Source organism: Neopelma chrysocephalum, unplaced genomic scaffold (assembly GCF_003984885.1).
Source record: "Neopelma chrysocephalum unplaced genomic scaffold, ASM398488v2 Primary Assembly neopelma1_61b, whole genome shotgun sequence".
Lineage (NCBI taxonomy): Eukaryota > Metazoa > Chordata > Aves > Passeriformes > Pipridae > Neopelma > Neopelma chrysocephalum.
In genome coordinates this window covers 13,735,622-13,756,459 of record NW_020897717.1, presented here as the reverse complement: position 1 = coordinate 13,756,459, position 20,838 = coordinate 13,735,622, and the positions used below count along the sequence as shown (strand labels likewise).

General features: G+C 38.4%; 1 protein-coding gene across 2 annotated transcripts in view; it reads right to left on the bottom strand.

The window, feature by feature from the left end:
• Positions 1 to 20,838, bottom strand: part of DISP1 (dispatched RND transporter family member 1) — a 90,152-nt gene that overhangs the window by 66,155 nt on the left and 3,159 nt on the right. The gene's annotated exons all lie outside the window — the stretch shown is intronic.

Genomic DNA, 20,838 nt, shown 5'->3' with positions numbered 1-20,838 from the left:
CACTGCTTTTCAGCCATATTTTGCTCAATGAGCTTCATAAAAAAATGCCATATTCTGCAGATTTGCAAACTGAGACCATATGTGAGCATTATGCACACCACAACAAAAAGCACAGCCGCCTGCTCAGCTGAACATCTCTTCCTGCACATGTACACAGATGGAAGCAGCTGCTGCCACTAAATAACTCACAGAGCTAAAATGTGTCTGAGAAACTCTGCTCCATTTCCCCAGCCAGGACATGCTCTTGTGAACTGCAGTAGAGCTGTATGGGATAGAGAGTAAATGCAAGTAGTGAGGTGGTTTGTCATTCCCTCCCCATGTCATGAAATAAGCTATGAAAAGATACTCATCCAGCTTTGAGAAATGAAAAGAGTAATACAAATACCACTCTCTCCTGTAATTGCTAAGCTAAGCAGAAACACAGTACTTTTACCCTTCCATTTTACAGCACAGCACAACCAAAAGCTAGGTTTTTTGCACCAAACCATTAAAACATGCAATTTGCCCATCAGGTCAGTGTAAGAGGAGGAAAAAAAAGTAGTGTCTGCAACACCGGCTTATACTGAAAAAACAAGGAGGTGGAAGGATGAGGTAATGGAAAGAGAGAAAGCAGTTTATCACTCCTCTCACTCTCCCCTCGCAGAGGACTTCGAGCACTCAGGAACAGCAGAGGACTATATTCCTACTCATGACCTTTCTTTGAAAAAGTGCAGTACAAAGTCTCAAAAAGTAGAAGTCGGGGAGGAGGCAGAAATCTGGCATTCCAGCACTCCCACTCCCAGCTTAAAACTTCAAGGCAGACTGATTGCTATTTCACAGTCTGCTGATTTGCTCTACTTTTCATGAACCAAGAATGCTTAAGAAATTCTAAAGTAATCTCTGCTTAATGTCTCAGGTTAATCATGTTAAAATTTTGCTTCTAGAATCTTTAATGTCATCAATGGCAGTAGTGGAACATTGAAAGTGAACGTTCAGTAAGAAAAAGAAAACTAGGATTCTTCTTGCTGGATGAAAGTGAGCCAGAAGTCCCTTTTCTTGATTATTTTAGAGACAGGTTAGTTTTATACAGTAGCAGAAACTACATGTAAATCAGTACAGAAATTACACAATTCTCTCCAACATTTACCAAGTTATGAGAAACCATTAGCAATGGTGCTGAAGCATATTTATTTATGCATTAGCAAAGGCATTACTGCTTTCTGCAGCTCATGAAATCAAATCTCTTGTAGAAAGTAGCTATAATGCTACACATTGCTGTCTCTACAACTGCAGGTACTTACATTTCTGTGATTGAAATAGAGGAATGATTGTGCTGAATCAATCCACAAGATAAGAATTTCTCAAGCCTCAAAAACAACAAAATATGATTCTTCAGAGAAAAGTATGACTGTCATAAGATAGACAATGCTTTCCCTGAAGTTATTTAAGCCATAAGTTCATAACTATGAAAGGTTTTTTTACTCTTTGTATAATGGAGTCCATTATTTTTAGGTGAGTTTCAGATACGGCAGAGGCCCTATCTCTATAACATCAATTCTGCAAAAATATGGTCAAATTTTCTATGCCTCTTATAAGCCAAGAACTGCAATTTTTGCATTTCTACAAGTTTATTTGCTTTGTAGAAGTAGTTAGTGCTGGACACTGCTTTTTCATAACTACTTTGCAATTAAATGATTAGAACTGCCATGGCTCACAGGAAGAACACACAGTATATCTCTAATCTTTAGATATTATTGTGTAGTTCCACTCGGAAATGTAGAAGGTAAATATTTCCAGCTGCTATTCAGCCACTGTCCCTTTAGAGATGTTGGTGGGGTAACGTGAACATGGGAACAGGAAAGCACACACATGCAAGTTTCAATTTGCAAGTTTCACTCCATGTTCTATCACCTAAAAACCCCATACATTTTCCATTTCTAGAAAGAAACTGTGCCAGTATCTTCACCCAGACTGTTGTACTTTTCCTTTCATCAAATGGAAAAGAGTTAATTCTAAATTTCAAGTATGTATTCCTACAGCCATCTCCAGACTTCACTACTTATCCAAGCAATGAAGCAAACAGGAGGAAAAAACCAACCAAATCAGCAATTCCATGAATCACATAGAAATTGTTTTGCTTCCACTAACATGATCAATGTTTAAGTTAAGCACTGATGTAATCTTAAGGCACACCCTCCTCTACTGCAAGACCTCGCCCTCCACATCTCGTGCCTAACTTCCATCCCACCCAAGGACATCCATTAGGGTGCAAATATAAATATATTTGCACTATATTTTAAATTATTTAATTGTTCTACCTGCTTTGTAACAGAGTCAAATCAGATATAACAATAATTAAAAGAACAATGAAAATAATAAAAAGATTCAGTAAAAAGAATCCTCGCTTACTTAATTGCCTTTTAAATCTGATAAATTCAACTTTTCTGCTCCCAGTTCTTTAGAGGCAGTAATGGCTCATTTGATCGGTTCTTATTTAGAGAGTCAATTACTTTACTAGTAAAATTTACCTTTAATCCAACTGCCATCCGAGACCTCTTCACTGTTGTTCTTGATTGATTCCTCAGGTCCTTCTCTCAAAAGTAAAGTGCTTGTCCATGCTGCAGCATCTTTCTCTAAGTCCCTGCTTTTCTTCTTCTCTACCAGGATCAAGAAACCAATTCCCAACCACAGAATTTCCATCTAACCTCCATCTTAACTCTCTCTAGCATAACAACACACTTGTCATTCTGACTGTAACCCTTTCCCAGAAGGTGAGGGAAAACCTGCCCATCTATACCAAAAGGCACTGAAGTTACACAAGGTATTCCCCTTGCAAGGAAAAGGAGTGCACTCTACTGAGAATTCTATGGGGAATAAGTGCACAGAGAAGTCAGCCAGAATTGGGAAATTCTGTCCTCATTGGCCCAAAGACTTTGGGAGTCTCACACATTCATGAGACTTGCATGTTATAGTCCCACCTCACATTGTTTCCCCCCCAGTTGCCTCCTTCTCATGCATTTGCATACAGCACCTCCATTTTCTTCTCTGCACCTCCTGTGCTTTGAGCAAGATTGAGCTGGAGGAAGCCACCAAGCATTTGGCATATGGAAATAACAAAGCAGGAGAAAGAGCAAAGCCTTATTACAGACAGATGTTGTTGCTCTTACTGGGGCTCCATGCTCAGGAGTCTCATTAGAAAGAATATTGTTCCCAGTTGCAGCCTAACAGTGGAGAGAAATACAACAGAAACAAAGCAAGCTGTCTGCTCCTGAACAAGAGAACATTCAATAAAAATCTAAGTTTGGCATCTTGATGTCTTTGAAATCAATCAGCCTTTAGAATTCACTGCCGCATGATGCTATCCATGGAATACAGCAAGGTTTAGTGCACTGTAAATTTTTATGGACAAGAACTTCTAGCTGCTCATACTATTAATGCCAACAGAAAGACTATTGGAAGAGAGGTAAACATCCGCTGTGTAAGGTGTTAAGCTTTTCACGCCTCTGGCTCAAACCATAGCAAATAGCTTGACACTCTCTGAGGTAAGATTCCTTATGATAGGATTCCAGTCCCATCCCTGCCCCACCAGCCCTGGTGTTCTTCAGCCCCCAAACCGAGCTCCTTCTATTGGCAAAGATCATGGAAAACCATTCTCCCTCAGAGCCCCTCATACTGGGTTACATTCCCCCCTTCCCAGCAAGCCAAGCTGCCTCAAAGGTGGACTTGACACAGGCCAGAGCTGGTGCAAAGACAAGGCCACTGCACTGGCTCAGCTGCAATGTGCAACTTCACCCCCAGGACTGGAAGCGATTACCTGCTTGCTGAAACATTTGTCTTAATAGTCTCTTTGAAAATGACATTTGAAAGGTGTGAGTCTCTCTCCATTCATTCTAAAGGGAGCCTGAGTGACTGCCATTGGTTAGTCCTTAACCATTTGAACTTATACATGATAAGCTCTCTCCTAAACAATTAGACCAAGATTCCCCCAGCAAACAGATTCTTTCAATTACCTCCCACAGCACTTTCTGCATGTTCTTCCTAAGCTTGCCTTTTCTCCAGCTTAATAAAGGTGCACTCTCTTTCTTCCTGCTTATTCTGTTCCTGTTCCTCTGCTCTTGCAAAAGCATCGTTCCCCCTATACATACCCAGCATTCTGACAGGCCTTGTACAAATAAGGACTTGGCTTCTTTAGGCCTTCTCACTGCTATTCGGTCCTCTGCCATCTCTATCTCACCTCTACCAGAGTATTAAAACAAAGCAGTGAATAAATTGGTACAAAAAAGGGGTACTGAACAGCTCTCCCCTTACTAATAAGCTTTTCCTTGCCCTAGGCTAGATCAGATGTTTCTTTCCATGTTTGTACTAGCACCAAGTTAATATTAGTATTCAGTATCAAGATTATGGTGCTACCACATAGTAGTAAGTTCCAACTAAATGCTCTCAAGAAATTTAAGTTCTAAAATTAGACAAAAATAACATTTTTAAAAATCTCTAATGGAAATTAGAATGGGAGAAAACATTAAAAAAAAAAGAAATATGACTGAAGCAATTTCAAAGCACAGTATAATTATATATGAGTTTCTAGCATTTCATGATCATGAAAAGAAGTTCTTCCTTATACTGAATTGTGACAAACTGTTTCTTCTCATAGTTGAACAACACAGAACTAGTATTACCAAAAAATCTTCAGCTGAGGCAAGGTATCTTGAGTTTAACCATAAGAGAGAGCAAAAATCTTCTTCCCTATTACAATCTTGTGGTCAGGTAACTATTACATGGCCTAGCAAAAAAAGCTTAAATAAATATGAATGTATTTCTAACCTGTAGCTAAAGGTACCAATGTAAACATGCATCTGCATCTGTTCCATCATTTTCATTTACAGAACACGAAGGTATAAGTACACAATGTTTTCTTCACCTGCATGCATGTGAGAAATAAGCCATTCCTTTAATTCAGTCTCAGAATTGCGGCTATTCTCCATAAGCTTTAGTACATGAGACAATTCAACTAGAACATCCCAGTAATGAAACACAAAATAAATATTCCAGAGACAGAATATGGGAGAAGAGGAAAGGCAGACTGCCTTTCAAACCCTTCCCAGAAGGGCAGCAACTTTTCAATATCTGACATTTGTAAAAATCTTTAATTCAAGCATTCGAATAAAAATTTCATGGCATACAAAACTGATGTTGTAAAACATTATATTTCTGTTCAAAGCTTAAAGAAAGTTACGGAATCCTTACAAAGTCAGTGAAAAGAGTACATGAGATACCATACATTGAAATAATAGAACAGACACGCAGCAACATAATACTTGCAAAAGATACAACAATTTACTTAAGTTCAGCTTAGCTATACACCTTCTACATAACAACATTATTCCTAAAAGGTGAATATATAAAATCAAGTATTGGGATGAAACCCTCAGAAGCTACCCAGACCTTCAGCCACTCTCAGATCACTGCTTCCTGCTTATGACAGAGGGATTTTTTTAAGAACATTTGATTTTTGTCAATTAAACTTCTAAACTAAATCACTTCACTAAGGTTACAACTGTGAAGCTGAACCCATCAAAATTCAAACTTATTCAGATAGACAGTTCAGTAATTCCATCTGAGCAGGGGTTTTTTGGGTTTGTTTGTTTTTTGTTGGTAGTTTTGTTGGTTTTTCTTTGGTTTTTTTTTTCCCCCTAGAAGTGCTGGTTTTCCCTAGCTGAAATAACTATGTGTTTCTATAGCCTAAATGAAGTAATCCGGTCTTTTCCTAATTGCCACTTAAACCCAAATCACCCATCAGGACAAAAAAAAAAAAAATACAAACACCAAGACCTAAGATTACTCTGGTAAACACCACTACTGGGACTCTGCATACCCAGGCCAAGCAACAACCACAAGAATGCAGTTTGGACACGATGAAGCTCTTGATATCCAGCCCCCTGCTCCCCAACTGACCCCTGATCACCCAGAAGGTTTCAACAACTTCAGCAAGTTTTCCACGAGACATTATTGTGACTACAGCATGACTCAGAATAAAGAATCTTCCTCTTACAGCACTTTAATAACCTCCATGAATGTAGAGCTACAGACTATTTTATTTGTCAAAGACCAAGTGCACATGCTAATTTTTATCAGATTTCACTGTCGTCATCTATCAAGACCAACTTAAATATCTTCCCCAAAAGTATTTTTTAAATTAGATCTTGTAAGCAACATACAAGTTCTTTACTTAGAAGAGGGTCTCATTTTCTGCAAGCTTAAGATACTGAAAACCATCTCATAAGTACACTGATTTCTGGGGTAGTTGATTCTTTATTCATGTAAGTATTAGAGCTCAAAATTGTGTTTCTTCCCAAATAACTGATACAGCTCTTTAACAAAGCAGCAAATTTAATACAGCACAGACATTGTCACTGTCTCCTTTTGGCAGGTAATTTAATTTCACCAGTGCAAATTTTATTGTAACTACCTTCTACCGCTTCGCTCCTCTCAAACTTTCCCTGTTTCATAACACTCTGGCAACCCAACATCTTGCTTTGAAACAGCTTTGAAAACCTGGCTTAGGGCCAACTTGCAACTGATACTACAGTTTAAATACCTTCCTAGCAAAGTTGCAAAAACTTCAAAACACTCTGGGATCAGTCATTAAAATGTTTTTGTTTCAGTTACAACACTAATGAAAACCAAATGTCTACATTTATTTTAGCTGGCTTAATGGTCTGGGGACTTCACTTAAAAGAAAGGTCTGAATCAACCCTCATTTACTTGACTGAACAGATTAGCACAACAACATTGTAGAAGGATACAGATAATATTTTTAAAAGATTTAATAAGAGTGTTTCAGCCACAGATTCAATTAAGGAGGCCCAATTAATTGCCTCAATTTTATTCTTCTTCTCTAAAGTCTTCAATTACAGTGCACCCGAAACGATGCACTTTTAGCTGCAAGTTTAAAAGGCTCAATTTGCCAACAGATTTAAGACACAAAACTAATGCTATGCTACAGGATATAGGCTACTGCAAACTATGTTTCTACTATCCAAATAAGGTACAAAATAACAGATCCTGCCTGAAGTTTAAGCCATCCCAAAGTGTCTGCTTGTAAAAGATACCACTGTGTTCTGCAAGTGTATCTCCCAGTTGTACACATGCCGCATTCAGTGAACATGGGAATATTCCGGGTGGGAATCATAGCATGCTAAATGAAATGCTTCATACAAAGCTGTCTTTCAGCTGAGAGTTCTGACATTCTGCTGCTGGTTTAATCCATACCCTCTACAATCAAGTCAGCAAATTCTATGCTGGTTTTGCACAGCTTTAGCCATCTATAATGAACTAATGTTTCAGCAACATTTTATCCCTAAATTCATTTTTGAACACTTTGTACATACTCCTCCACAGCAAAGAATATCAAAGTTCTGCTAAAACAAAACCAACACAAGCTGACAGAAATATCTACATTTTCAGTAACAACATTGTTGTTCATCATTTGTATCTCAAGATATCCGGAGTATGCACCACCTGTTTCCAACTAGCACTCAAACTGTTCAACTGTACGTTAATCACAGCTGCTAAAAAGTCTAAAATATCAGGGCAAACAAATAAAAGTTTAACTGCAGCTCTGCAGGACTGAGGCAAGCCACGGTCTTTTGCTAAATATGAGGCATTATAATACATACAATGCTCTAATAACGTGTATTTGCACTTCACAGACTCCCTTCAACACCACTATAACTCTAAGGTTCACAGGAATGCCGGCATTTGTGGGCAACTGCTGTTTCTAGGACAGGAGAGTGAGCGAGTGCTCTGTGCACTTCCAGAGTTTTACAGACCTAAGAAATCCCTAGCAGAGAGTTCCCAGTACACATCCCTAACACGCACACCCATGCTATCTAGCCAAAAACATAGAGCAAAAAACCTGCTCGAGAGGTGATAACGAAACGCACAAATGCCAACCCAAAAATATATTTTAAATAAATGAATCTCAAATTACTAATCTTTTATTCCCTAAAATATGTAAAAGCTTATATACAGGAAGAAATTAAAGGTTACAGACCACTGATCAGCCAATAAGTAGGCTTTATAACATCAATTTTAAGCGCATTGCCACTTTACTTGAAAGTGCAGTTTACTTATGAGCACTGACATTTTTGCCATGCCTTCAAAAGTATGTAGAGCTCTCCCTGTGTAGAAATCCTTCTTTCTAGCACAGCAAGACACTGAAAAGAGTAACTTTTTATATGCTTAATTCAGAGTTTCACAAAAAAAATCACATGCTTACAGTAATTCAACTAATTGAGCTACTTAAGAGGTTCCTTTACAGACACTGGGATATAGAATTCTAGCACTAAATAGCTTATAATAGGAAAAAAGAATAATACCTAAAATTAGTACACTTATGTTTCATAAAAAAACATAACACAACATAAAAGGCATCCAAGGCCTTAGGTCTCTGCCCTGGTCAGGACTTTATAGGTGATGGACATCATATCAAGAGCACCAGAAGCAAAGAATCCATTCTCAAACTTTCAGCTAAATTATCACTAAAAGTAACAGGTAGGAAGATGAAATAATTCAGCTATTTAAATGAGAATGAAAAAATAGGGTAAGAATAATTTCTTATTCCTTTACTTTGCAAATCCACACACCTACTCGCTACTACTCTGGGAGAGAATCAAGACATACTGTTTAGACAGTTATTTCTCTTACGTGGATAAGAACAGTATGAATTCAACCACACCCTTCAAGAAACTATAAAAATACCATTTCTCAGTATGACTTTTTTAAAACCCTGGCAGTCTTACAGAACAGTCACATACAGAGCTTTAGCCAGCAAAGAGGTCCTCTATAGAACTTTCAGATAGATACAACAATGCCTTCGTTAATTAAACTCAGCATACCTACCTATCACAATTTCTCTCAGGCATTCAGCACAGAAGATTAATAAAGAGCATGTGGATCAACTAAAGAATAACAAATCTCTGCAAAAATACTCCTGCTATCAAGTACTGTTTGCACAAAGCAGCACAGAAGTGCAAATCACAAACTCTCGGGAAACTCCCACATCCCATCTGCATACAAGGAGAATTTCAAGGTTTAAACCTAACCCATGGTTTGGGACAAACTTCTCAAATGTGAATCTTTTAAACAGTAACACAAATTTATTCCTCTCTCGAAGGACAATAATTACATCAAAAGCAGATTACAGAGAAACAACAATAATTAAGTCTCATAAATTCGGAATATTAAGATTGATTTTGATGGCTCATAGAACAAGCTTCAATCTCTTGCATGAGATAAGGAATCTTATGTGAAAAAACTGAGGAAAAAAACAGATAAGTATTAAGTAAACCAGAATCTAACAGATGAGCATTCTCACTTTAACACCTCATCTAAATGGCGATTTAGTTCAAAATGTACCTCATGTCCCATGAGCTGTTCCAGAAGAGTAATACGGAGGCAAGTATAAGAACAAGGTGGCTGCTCAGCTTTCTCCATGTCAACATACTCATAGGAGCAGTCACCCCTTTTGGAATAAGAGAATAAAATTCTGGGTATCTTATTTTTTCCCCTGACATTCTGCATCTGAGGCACTTTCTACTGTGCAATAAGGGTTAATCTGAAAAGGTTTAATAGAGTGCTCTGTGAATATTTAGGATCTTGATGGCTGGCAGCATCAGCATTGGAAGCTGGCTGTTGGGTCAGGCCAGAGGATTGATGGAAAATGAAGTAATCCAACAGATACATACAGAACTTTGGATTTTCTTCCCTTTCACTAGCCCAAGCACAATTTCCAGGTATGGAAAATAAACATATAGGATGATTAAAAAAAACCCAAAACAACCAAACACAGGGGCTTTTTATCTAGAAATCTACTTGGAAATTAGGCTGAAACTGCCATAAAAGCACGCTACCCCAAGAGCATTTGGTAACTGGTGATTATCAGCAGAGACAGATCAGTATTGTTAAGACATCATCATCATCATGGCTAGGCTTCGCGAACGAAGATTTGGGAAGGGCTCTACCCACGTTTCTTGCAAGCGCGTTGGTGGCTAAAAAGGCCAATATGAGAAAGGCATGTCCGGTTGCAAAAGACACAGCAGAAAGACTCCTTAGATGGTATATTCTGCAAGGCACGATTCTTTTTGTGTTGTCTTTTCTACTCAAGGGTGATCCTGCGTGCTTTCTCAAAAGCATCAGCAGCGTTATAGATGGTGTGTCTCCAGGCCTCCCGATTGGAGGCCAGAGTAGACAACACCTAATAAAATAAGCATAGACTGCAAAAGGCATTCATCCCCAAGCACTGTCATGCTGTAATATCCTGCCCAATTTGTACATTTGTGGTACATGGGCTATATATTACAGGCAGCACAGGGAGCCACACCACATCAGGCCTCAAAACTTGAAGTTAGAAATCCTTTTCTTGGAGATTCCAGTGAAAATTCTCACAACTTCATTTAGTCCTAGACATGTGAATCTAGCCTCCTGAAATCCATGCTCACTTTCTGCCCAAAGAAGTTGAACTTGTGTCAAAGAAAACGAGACTACAGCTTGCCTCACTATTCTGCAAGATAAAGGTTCTCTCTCTGGCACACACTCCTGACCAGATGTTTGGCTACAAAGAAGGACCCAACCAAACTGTATCTCCAAAGAGGTGCAGGAAGTACAGATTCCGTGTTCCTGAGTGGAAAATGAAGATCTTTAATGGTAGTGGTTGCTAAGGTGTATTTAGCCTGAACAAAATCACTCAAGGTTTGCACTACACCCATAAAAGCAATGAAAGAGCTCTTCTATTACACATGCATAGCCTATAACACAGCTGTATCTGTACCTATCACCTCACAAAGACACCTTTGGCTATTGCTATGGATACTAAACCCATAGAACATCTTGTTACCTTCATTTGGAAACTCAGCTCAGACGTACTGCACTAAAATTAGCACACTGAGGGTATTTCATTTACACATTTTAAAATACACGACACTTCTTTGCAGAGACATTTCAGATTTTTGGAACACACAAGGTATAAGACTCTCACACTTCCATCTAAATACCTTTAATAAATTTTACGTGTGAGATAACTTTAAAAAGTTGACAGTAGAGCTCCTATGGGAACCCACTGGTACAGTTAGATCCTGCCCAGGCTTCTCCCCCTGCCTTTGATGATGAAGTGGAAGGGGACAGAGTCATTGTGGCTGTGGAGTTTCACAATTAAGTTTATCACAGCATGTAAACGAGGCTCAATTTTACCAAGACAACTGCTGCTAACTGTTTCTTTTGCCCCAGTAAAAGCAGTCACCTATCTCCAACAGAGCTGCTTCTTTAATAGGTGTTTCTTCCTTATCTTCCACTTTCCACAAGAGTACGTTCACCTTTTCATTGAGGTCCACTATGTTGCCTCTTGACTTTTGGCTTCTCTTTTGGTTTATTTGACAAAAATAAAACTAACCATGTGTCCTGCAGCAGTTGTTTATCTTGTCCTTAAGGACTGCACAGCTTACAATGAAACATGAGCAGCACTTAGTCTACTTGTACCTTCACTATGACAAAGACAGGGTTCGTTTTCTTCAGTTTTCAAATATGCCTGCCCGTGCCTCTTCCAGTGTGACCTGGGAAAGGAACAAGTTAATGTTTGACTTCTGTTTTAACAGTATACTTTTTCTAGTGGTTACTTAATAGCAGAGTCTGGTGTGCTGAGCAGGTAGTTTGCATGGGCTTGAAAGTCAGCAGTCTGTATTTCTGAATCAGGATTTCAGAGGTTATATAAACACATTTATCTTTGTGGTCTTTATTTTGGAAGGGGAGAAAAGTAAACGAGCAGTTAGGAAGGAGCGAAGCAGAGGATTTGGAAGGCAGAGAACTGACCAGAAACATACTTTAAGTGTTGTATTATGTAAGTAGTCTCTCCTGGGCATTTGATCTACGCACGCGGGAGTTTTATGGCTTAATTTCCTTGTTATGTCAGTTCTTAGCGAAAAAAAAAATCACCATCCCCTTTTCCCCATTCATGGCAAGTCTAGGACCTTTCCTTGCCTCCTGCAGGTCCATGAGATACAGCAGGTTTTACAGTGGCAATACTGCATTCCTCAGTTCTGGGCACGTGCTCTCCCTATTTAAATGCTAATTGACAGGACTCCAAAACACTACACAGGGCACACAAAATCAGCAGGGTTGTTTTACTGCAGAGGGAATAAAGCAACCTCAACAACTGACAAGCTAGTGCAGGCTAAAGATATACACAGGAACATCTCTGCATTAAGTAATTTCAAAGTGAATTTAATCCATTCTCAAAGCAGAGAGTAGAATTTACATTCACTGGCCAGTTAACTCCCAATGAGAACAGCATCATTTGAAAGCAGAACGTTCATTTGCAAATAGTTAGCATGAACCTTCTCTACCTCACTCCTCTGTAAACAAACATTAAGAACCTGACATATCCATGGCAACTTGTGCTGTGGAAACAAGAATTGAACATAACCTTTTAAAAAATGATGCCAGTTCTTTCACAAAGAATTCACTGAACGAACTATAAACCCTGTGGGGTGACGCTAATAATAAATTTAAATGCAAACGTCTGTGGAGGCCTTAAAACAGCACCTGCAGAAAGAAGCCTGCAGGGATTTCATCCTGATGCTACCAGTTTTAACAACGGTAAATCATTGCCCTAAAGACCCCACACACCCTCTCACTCTTCAACACTGCTGGTTCGTCCAACCAGAATGACATCATATGAGCATTGCCCTCAGCCTCTCATGGAACTTAAATAAAAAATAAATCCTTAGGCTAGCTGCATTTCTATAACAATGCTACAAGTCAAACCAGCTAATACTGATACAGCCTTCTCACTTGGAAAAGAACAGAACTGGGATTCCAATAAAATTTGAATTCTGCAAGCTTTCTGTACTCTTATAAATGAAACAAATCAACAACTAGACCATACATCTGAATTCTTTGAGAAAGGAGCTATCTTCAGTAGTAGTGGGGGAAAAAAAGCAAAGGAAGAAAAGAGGAGTTTGCATTTTCCATACACAAAGACTAGGAAAAATACCAGAGTCATAGGTATTTTTCAACCTACCAAAAATTAAATGATTGTTCTTTAACCTGACGATACTGTATCAGAATAAATCAAACACCCGAAAAATCCATGAATGAAAACCTTGGGCTTACGTTCTAACTTTTAATGTGGAAAGACATGTTTGAGAGTTTTCATCTCTGCAGCTAGAGACAAAAAAATTAATCCTTACAGCATTACATTCTGTGTGCAGAAAACAGGGCCAGGAATTAAACATGCCCTTCAGCAAATCGTAATTCAACAACATGTCTAAGATTAAGATGCTGACAGTTCTGTCTCCCAGGCCCAAGTTCCTGCTACCAGAGTACACTGCCTCTTATTCATGCATTTTAATTGCCAGAAAAAAAGGCAAGCAAGATAAAGACTGGTATCTGCTAATGAGGGAATGGTTTATATTATATCTTAATTCTAACTCAGAGTAATGAGCAAAGCAGTCTGAAATCTAAGAATCTGATATCAAACTTACCATGGGGTAAGAGTCTAATTTCTCCCTCCTCCCCAAAGCAATTTTATATATAGCTGGGGAATAAAGTTTGATTCTGGAAGTTTGTAGCCATCAGTATACACTTACTGTATCAACTGGAAGATATTTACAGACATGAAATGGAAGTGAGCCAGAAGATTTATAAAAGTATTTCCCCCTCTCCCCCAATGCAATATTACTTTTCTTTGAAGAGCAGGGAGTGGAAATGAGAGAGTACAGATGTGCAATTTTGATAGCAAGACCCATTAGCACGAAATGAGAAGGTGATTAACATGGGCCCAATGCTATTAAACACTTTGATACCTTTTTAATTCGAATGCCCCTGCTTTCTAGAAAGCCTTCTAGGATTTTCTAATTCTCTAATGGTTAGAAAGGAGCTCAATAAATCAGCTAATCCTGCCTCTCAGGACTGGGAGAGAAAAACACGGTCTAGACGTAGTTAATCTGTGCCTTATGAGGCACTCTAAAAATGAAAATACCATAGTCTTGCCAAGCAATCTATTTTCTAATGCCCATTTACACCATCTTTGTTGCAGTTTAAACACATTATCAGTGGTTCTGTTGTCAGAGTGACTACACTGAAAAACACTCTCCTTGTTCATATCTCACCTGAAAACAACTCTTCCTTCTCTCTGTAGTCTTCTGTTCTTTAAGGGAAACAGTTCTAAATCTCTGTGAATAAAATAATTACGTTTTCAAGACTTCATTCTTTACTTTCCTCTATGCTCTCTCAAAGCACTGTAGCTTTTCCTGGGGTGAAATGCCTAAGCCTAGCATGGAGGACTGTCAGGTGCTATACAGAAACTTAACCTGAATACACGTCACAGCACACCTGAGCTGTTTGCATCATCTGTGTTAACAGAATCACATCTGCCTTCTTAACAGCAACACTCCCAGACACTTTGCACCAAGCTCATTCTACTGCCCCACAGTCTTCTTGTAGAGATGATAAATAAACAGAGGATCTTGAGTCTTGTCCTCATCCAAAAGGCATGGGTTTTTTCCCCCTCTCAGACTACTTCTCTATTTCCTTCAAGTCATTCTGAACCCTAACCACGTTTTCCAATGCACTGGTAGCAATTCCTAGCTTGATACCATCTGCTGTTAATACTGCATTGCCTTAACGTTTCACTTAAGTCAAAATTAGTGACAGAACCCTGCAGAGATCATTCAGTCTAGACATCCTCTGGTCTGACAGTGATCCATGAAACTAAGGTTTTTCACCAACTTTACAGTATTTAGAGAAACATCCTTGCTTATCACACAGAAAAATCCATTAGAAAACTAACTAAACTAAGAACATATTTGTTCCTACCAAACAAGACAGGATACCATGCCATGAAAGGAGACTTGAGAGGCTGTGAATTTTGGTTTGAGAAAACCCACATTTATGTTTATTTATTACTTGAAAAGCTTATCAAATAGTTCACATTTATTGCAATGTTTTAGGAAGTGGACTCCAGATCTCCAGTGCTTCTTTTCCACCCGTCCCACGCAGATACAGGTACTGGGCTTGGCTTCTCTCCCCATTTAAAGAACTTTATATGTCTACATGGAAGCTGATACTGGTTCTGCGACCAGTAGTGAGGCGAACCAAACTATCCCTCATTAAAATTTCACCTGCTTTTCAAATCACCACTTTTGTAAGTGTTCTTCATCATCTTCATCTAAGAAAAGTTCCTCTGTTTCTGGGGTCAGGTATAATTACAGCTTAACCTGCAATAAAGAGATCTGAAGCAACAAGTGAACTGAACATACAGTTTTCTAAGCATCACATTATGTTTCTTCACTCAGTAGCAGGCCAAGCCCTTATTCTTCTTCTCACCATAAACTATTCTATAAGTACACTGTCTTAATTAAAGTAAGGATAAAATGATGTCCTTTATATCAAATGTGCCTGAACAGACCATAGAAGAGCTAGGCCTATAGAAAAACCTCTTTAGAGACAGGAATATACTAATGTAAACAGTTTGTTGTACAGTATAATCCCTTTGTATCATGCACTTCCATTATTTTACCTTATTTACCATTTAACCCTTATTCTAAAATTGCTTAACTTCATCTCAATGTCAGAACTTTCAACTAACACATGTTCTTAATCAATTTATGGAAAGAAATCCGTATTTTAAAGCACAAATCCAGAATCTGAAAAGTAAAGCAGTACAATCATTTGGGGATATCATTCAGACCCATTGTTACCAGTTTACTGAATTTTAACTTTAAACCTCTGACACCAGGGCACTCACCACCAGAACCATCTCTCAACTGGAAAGGGCAAGGTTGAAGGTACCCGACAAGAGGGAGCTCTGTTAATTCCTGTTGGACTGCAAAAGTAAGAAGTCATCTCAGTGTCTCATAATCCCATTACTATGGCTTCAGTTTGTGGGATTTACAGATTTAGCACCCTACATTCTAAATGCAGCAAGAAACTCTGAACAGCATATTCAAATCACCTTTGGGGGTTTAGTGGAAGAGAAAAGAAGGTGGGAAATTTAAGAAAAAACAAAACCACGTTTGGCACAAGCAAACAGATGCGGTTTCTCCTGCCTAGATAGTAAAAAAAATAATTAGAAATTCATATATTTTTGAAAGTCAGTAATTTTTTTATTGTGTATGCAATTGGCAGAGCCATATCAAAGAGAAGTTAAAGAGTTTTGCAAAGTAACAGAAGCTAAGAGAGGGACAAGCCTCCTCCAATCCATTCAACATCACACATCGGTGATCAAAATCTATTTAAAAAAATAATTTAAAAACCTTTCCATTTCCCCAGAAAGCAGTTTGGTTTGTAGAAATCAACCATATCCAGGGCAATAACAACCAGTCATGTGACCCTCTTATGGAAAGGCCATGGAAAAAAAAATAAATCTGTCTGGAATTTGTGTTGGCCAGGCAAATCAATATACTTAGTCATAACTCATTCGCACTGCTTACAAAGCAAGTAATTGTTTTCCCACTAATGCCATCTCTACCATTTTTAACAGAGAACAAGTTGCAAAAGTACTGATCTTGCAGTAGATCAAACTGGCTTTGCTTGACAGCAAAGAAAAGCAGAGAAAATCAGTTTACTGATGCAATAGTTAAGCAGTAACACGTAAAAAAGCCAGTTACATTTCACAGTCAACCACAACACTACTTTATTCAGCTTAGTGTAGAAACATTATTACACAATGACACATTTCCAAAACCCTTAATACAAATCTTGCTTTTTCAGTTCAAGAAGTTTCACTGTCAAAGAAAATACCTAAAAAGTGTCTAGGATTATTCAGGATCTTTACTGTCACAGAAGTAAGTTCTACACTATATTAATGATCTTGGTTTTAATAATGATTTCAGTTTTAATTCCATTATGTTTTTATAAAGGTATCAGCATGACATACATTTCATATGATTTAACTTCAAAGGGTTAAGATTAAGTTACTGAATTCTTGCAATACCTGCTGTAGTTTTTTATGGTATTAAAGAAGCTATCAACAATAAGTGAGAACATATGTTTAAGACTAGGGTAAAGTTGACTCCAAGAGGCAAAAATTCCCTTCAGCTTTATATAATTAGTTTGAACAGCATACGTATTAAAGAAAATATTTTAGCTTACTTACATATTCAAACTATGTGGTATAGTACTCTGATTTTGTAAGCCCAAAACATCACAACTGCAGCAATCTTCAATTAATTATGCAGTTCTCAAAATCCCCCTCTTCCTTCCTCCCACCTAAAGATATCTCCACATCACCCAGTTTTTATGCAACTTCAAGAAGTGCTGTCCAACAGGGGTGTATCCATATCAAATAGTTTTACTATTAGAAATGGATCCTATCAGCTGTATTGCTGAGCACAGCAACTACTTGCAGCAAACAAAAGGGGAAAAAATACCTAAGAAAGTCTTTTAAGTTCACATCAAGTCTAAAAGCTTCTTCAGTCCAAGCCTATAAGTATCGAGTACCCTCCATATCTTGTAACAACTAATAGGAAAGTGAAAAACTTGGAAGACCACAAATGAGGCCTTGGAAAAAAAAAAGAAAAAAAAAGAAAAAAGAAAACCAACAAAAAAACAACAAATAAACTACGAAACTCTGAGCTTTAATTCCATCACTACCCTGAAGCACAAGTGTAATCTGAGCTGTACCATTCCACTCACATTCCAGGTAAAATGAATTTTGTGTTTACAAAATGTGTCTTCTCAAATCTCACTACTGATGCTCCATTGTGTCTATAAATATTTAATCACAGACAAACACTTCCCGAAAGGCAGCTCAAACACGCATCATTGGCAAATGCATCTCCTCTAACATAACATACAGAAAAATTCTTATGTTACAACTACAATTAAAAATGGCATTGGAAAAGATGCCTTAAAGAGAGAAGCATTGAAAGAAACAGTTCTTAAGTCGGTCACTTCACGTCTAAAATATTTTTTAAGCATCCTCATTGATCAGACAGCCCAAGTCCCAGGAAGATGATGATGATGCTGCGCTTAAACTTTGAAACCTGAAACAATTCTCACTGAGACTCTGTTCAAACATTCAGAAAACAGCAAACACTTTTGAAAAGCAAGGCACAAGCAGAGCATCAGCTGTGGCAATAAACCTTACCTCCTTTGAAATTTACTCCCTGGTTCAGCGCCGACAGGCAGGTCTTATCACATGCAAGGATGGCAATGGCACAGAGAAATACCAGGAAGTCTAAAACAAGGCTGTTTACAGCCCCTGACCAACCTTAGTTACATAAAGAGAGAAGATAAGAATTAAAGTTGTAGGAGGGGGAGATACGCTTGTCAACCCAAGAATAACAATAGTTTAATTTCTAAACACTATGGCTCTGCACAAGAAAGGACTATTACTGAGCACGCATGCTTCACCCGGGAACATAAGTGTTTTCAGATGAGAAGGCAAACATTTTCTCCCATTAAAGTCTATCTCCCTCCCATTTTATCTGCATGTGAAGTTCATTAACTAGGAGAGACTACACAAGACTAAACCACAGTATCCATCTGCTAATAGTTATGGGTTAATTCAGTCATTTTTATTAATTTGTGTTACATAGCACAAGAGTTATGTTGTACTATAGACAGCACAAGAATGTTTTTATCATGCTGCGTTTGTCTGTTTCTACAAAAACAACAATGCTAAACATTAAGATACACAGCAAGACCTTTCTTCAGAGACTTGAATGCAGAAAGCTAACATTATTCCCAGTCATATATTGACTATACCAACCCACCAGAAAGCTAGTTTTTCACATCTCCCATAGAGGATAAAGGTGGGGAGAGGAATAAGAACAGGGAGGGCAGAGTGTTTCCTTCTCAGCTTCCATAAGCTGAGCACACCATGACCAACACTCTGGGCTCTGCACTACTGAGGACACCCAGCACGGCACACTAACATGTCCCTCTTGAGGTTACCCATACAGCTTCTCTTCTTTGGGGATGCACGTCTCAAGCTGTCTCCATACCACAAAATCTCCAGTTCCCCACCTCAGCACTCAGTTTCCCCTCATTGGAATGGGCTCCACGTGCCCCTATTATCATTTCCAACCACATGTTCCAAGATCACACACCTTACAGTCACTAGTTCTTTTTCTGGTGCCTGTCACTCCTTTCAGGAGTATTTCTACTTAATTTTAAGTGGCACTTTCCTGCCTATATACCAAACAATTTATCCATCTCTCCTCAGTGCCACCTTTACTAACCAGAAAACCTTATTCTTGCAAGGTCTTTGCTACCCTACATCACCATCCCCTTTAATCTCCCACGACCTCTGGCTTTGCCCCACTCCATTTCCCCAACACCTCTTTCATTCTTTTTCTTTTCCCCACTAACCTGGCCTGATTGTTTCCACTTCCAGATCTTCTTCCCAGATCATCATCTGACACCGGTTCCCCTTCCCCACAACTCTCACAGACAGATTTATTTCTGTTAATATTGAATGCTGGAGAATCTCCCAGAGTAATTTAAGCTTTTATTTATAAGCACAGAGTAACGGTCAGCTTAAAAAAAACCCCAACATATAAAACTGCTTCACATACAGGTCAGACCCTCCCAACCAAAGAATCCTCTCTGTTATTCTACCTTCCTCAAAACGTATTCTATATTTCTCAAAGTCTCTTGATTTTGAATCATAGAATCATTTAGGCTGGAAAAGACCTCTAAGATCATCAAGTTCAGCCATTAACCCAACACTGCCAAGTCCACCACTAAACCACATCCCTAAGCACCACATCTACACATTTTTGAATGTTTATAGGGATAGTGACAACAGCACTTCCTTGGGCAGCCTGTTCCAATGCTTGACTACCCTTTCAATGAAGATATTTTTCCAAATATCCAATCTAAACCTCCCCTGGAGCAACTTGAGGCTGTTTATTCCTGTCCTATCACTTGCTACCTGGGAGCAAAAGATCGACTCCCACCTGGCTGCAACCTCCTTTCAGGTAGTTATAGAAAGCAATAAGGTCTCTCTGAGGCTCCTTTTCTCCAGACTAAACAATCCCAGTTCCCTCAGCCACTCCTCATGTGACAGATAAAATTCACACTTTTTTTGACTAGTGCAAGCCTCAAAAATCAGAATTCAGATGGAAATTTCCTGTGGCTATTCTATTAATGACATTCAACAACAGCATTAATGTACCACACCTCAAGAAGAAAACCCCTTAAAAGGGTATGTTACTTTAACAGAGGTCTCATTTTTACGGTAGAGCTAAAAAGTATTTTGTTTACAACAAAACACCAATCTGTTGATAGTTATTTGCATTAAAAACTTCAGTATCAAACAAGCAGTAGTTACAAGGTTTGACTATTTTAGCATTACCGTCTTACTGAACGTGTGATTTAGAGACTACAATCTACTCTTACACCAAAGTTAAAGCAACCTGCTTTTTTTTTCTTTTAATATAAGAACATTTTCACACCTTCCCGTAGTATTTAATTTTTGCTGCACTTCACACCAAAGCCCAGCAGACTTTGTAAAAACTGTTCACAGGAAATCACACTAAACTCAGAAATACCATATGGCTGCTGAACAAGAAAATAGCCATAGTTACCAAACCAAATTAATGCCATTGATCACTTTAAAGAGAGATAGTTGTAGGCTTGCTAATTATCTGAGGTGCTTATTATATATTTCAAAGTTTGAAAGTAATTCTATCCCTCTATCAAAGCTAGTAAATCAATCATCTCTGTTAAAGGCTTAGAGAAAAAGTCAAGCTTACTGCTTAAATCTACAGTCAACATATGAGAAGCATTACTATGAAAGCCATTCAAAAAGCCTCCTCATGGGAAAGGGTAACATTATGAGAACTAAGTGTTTTCACA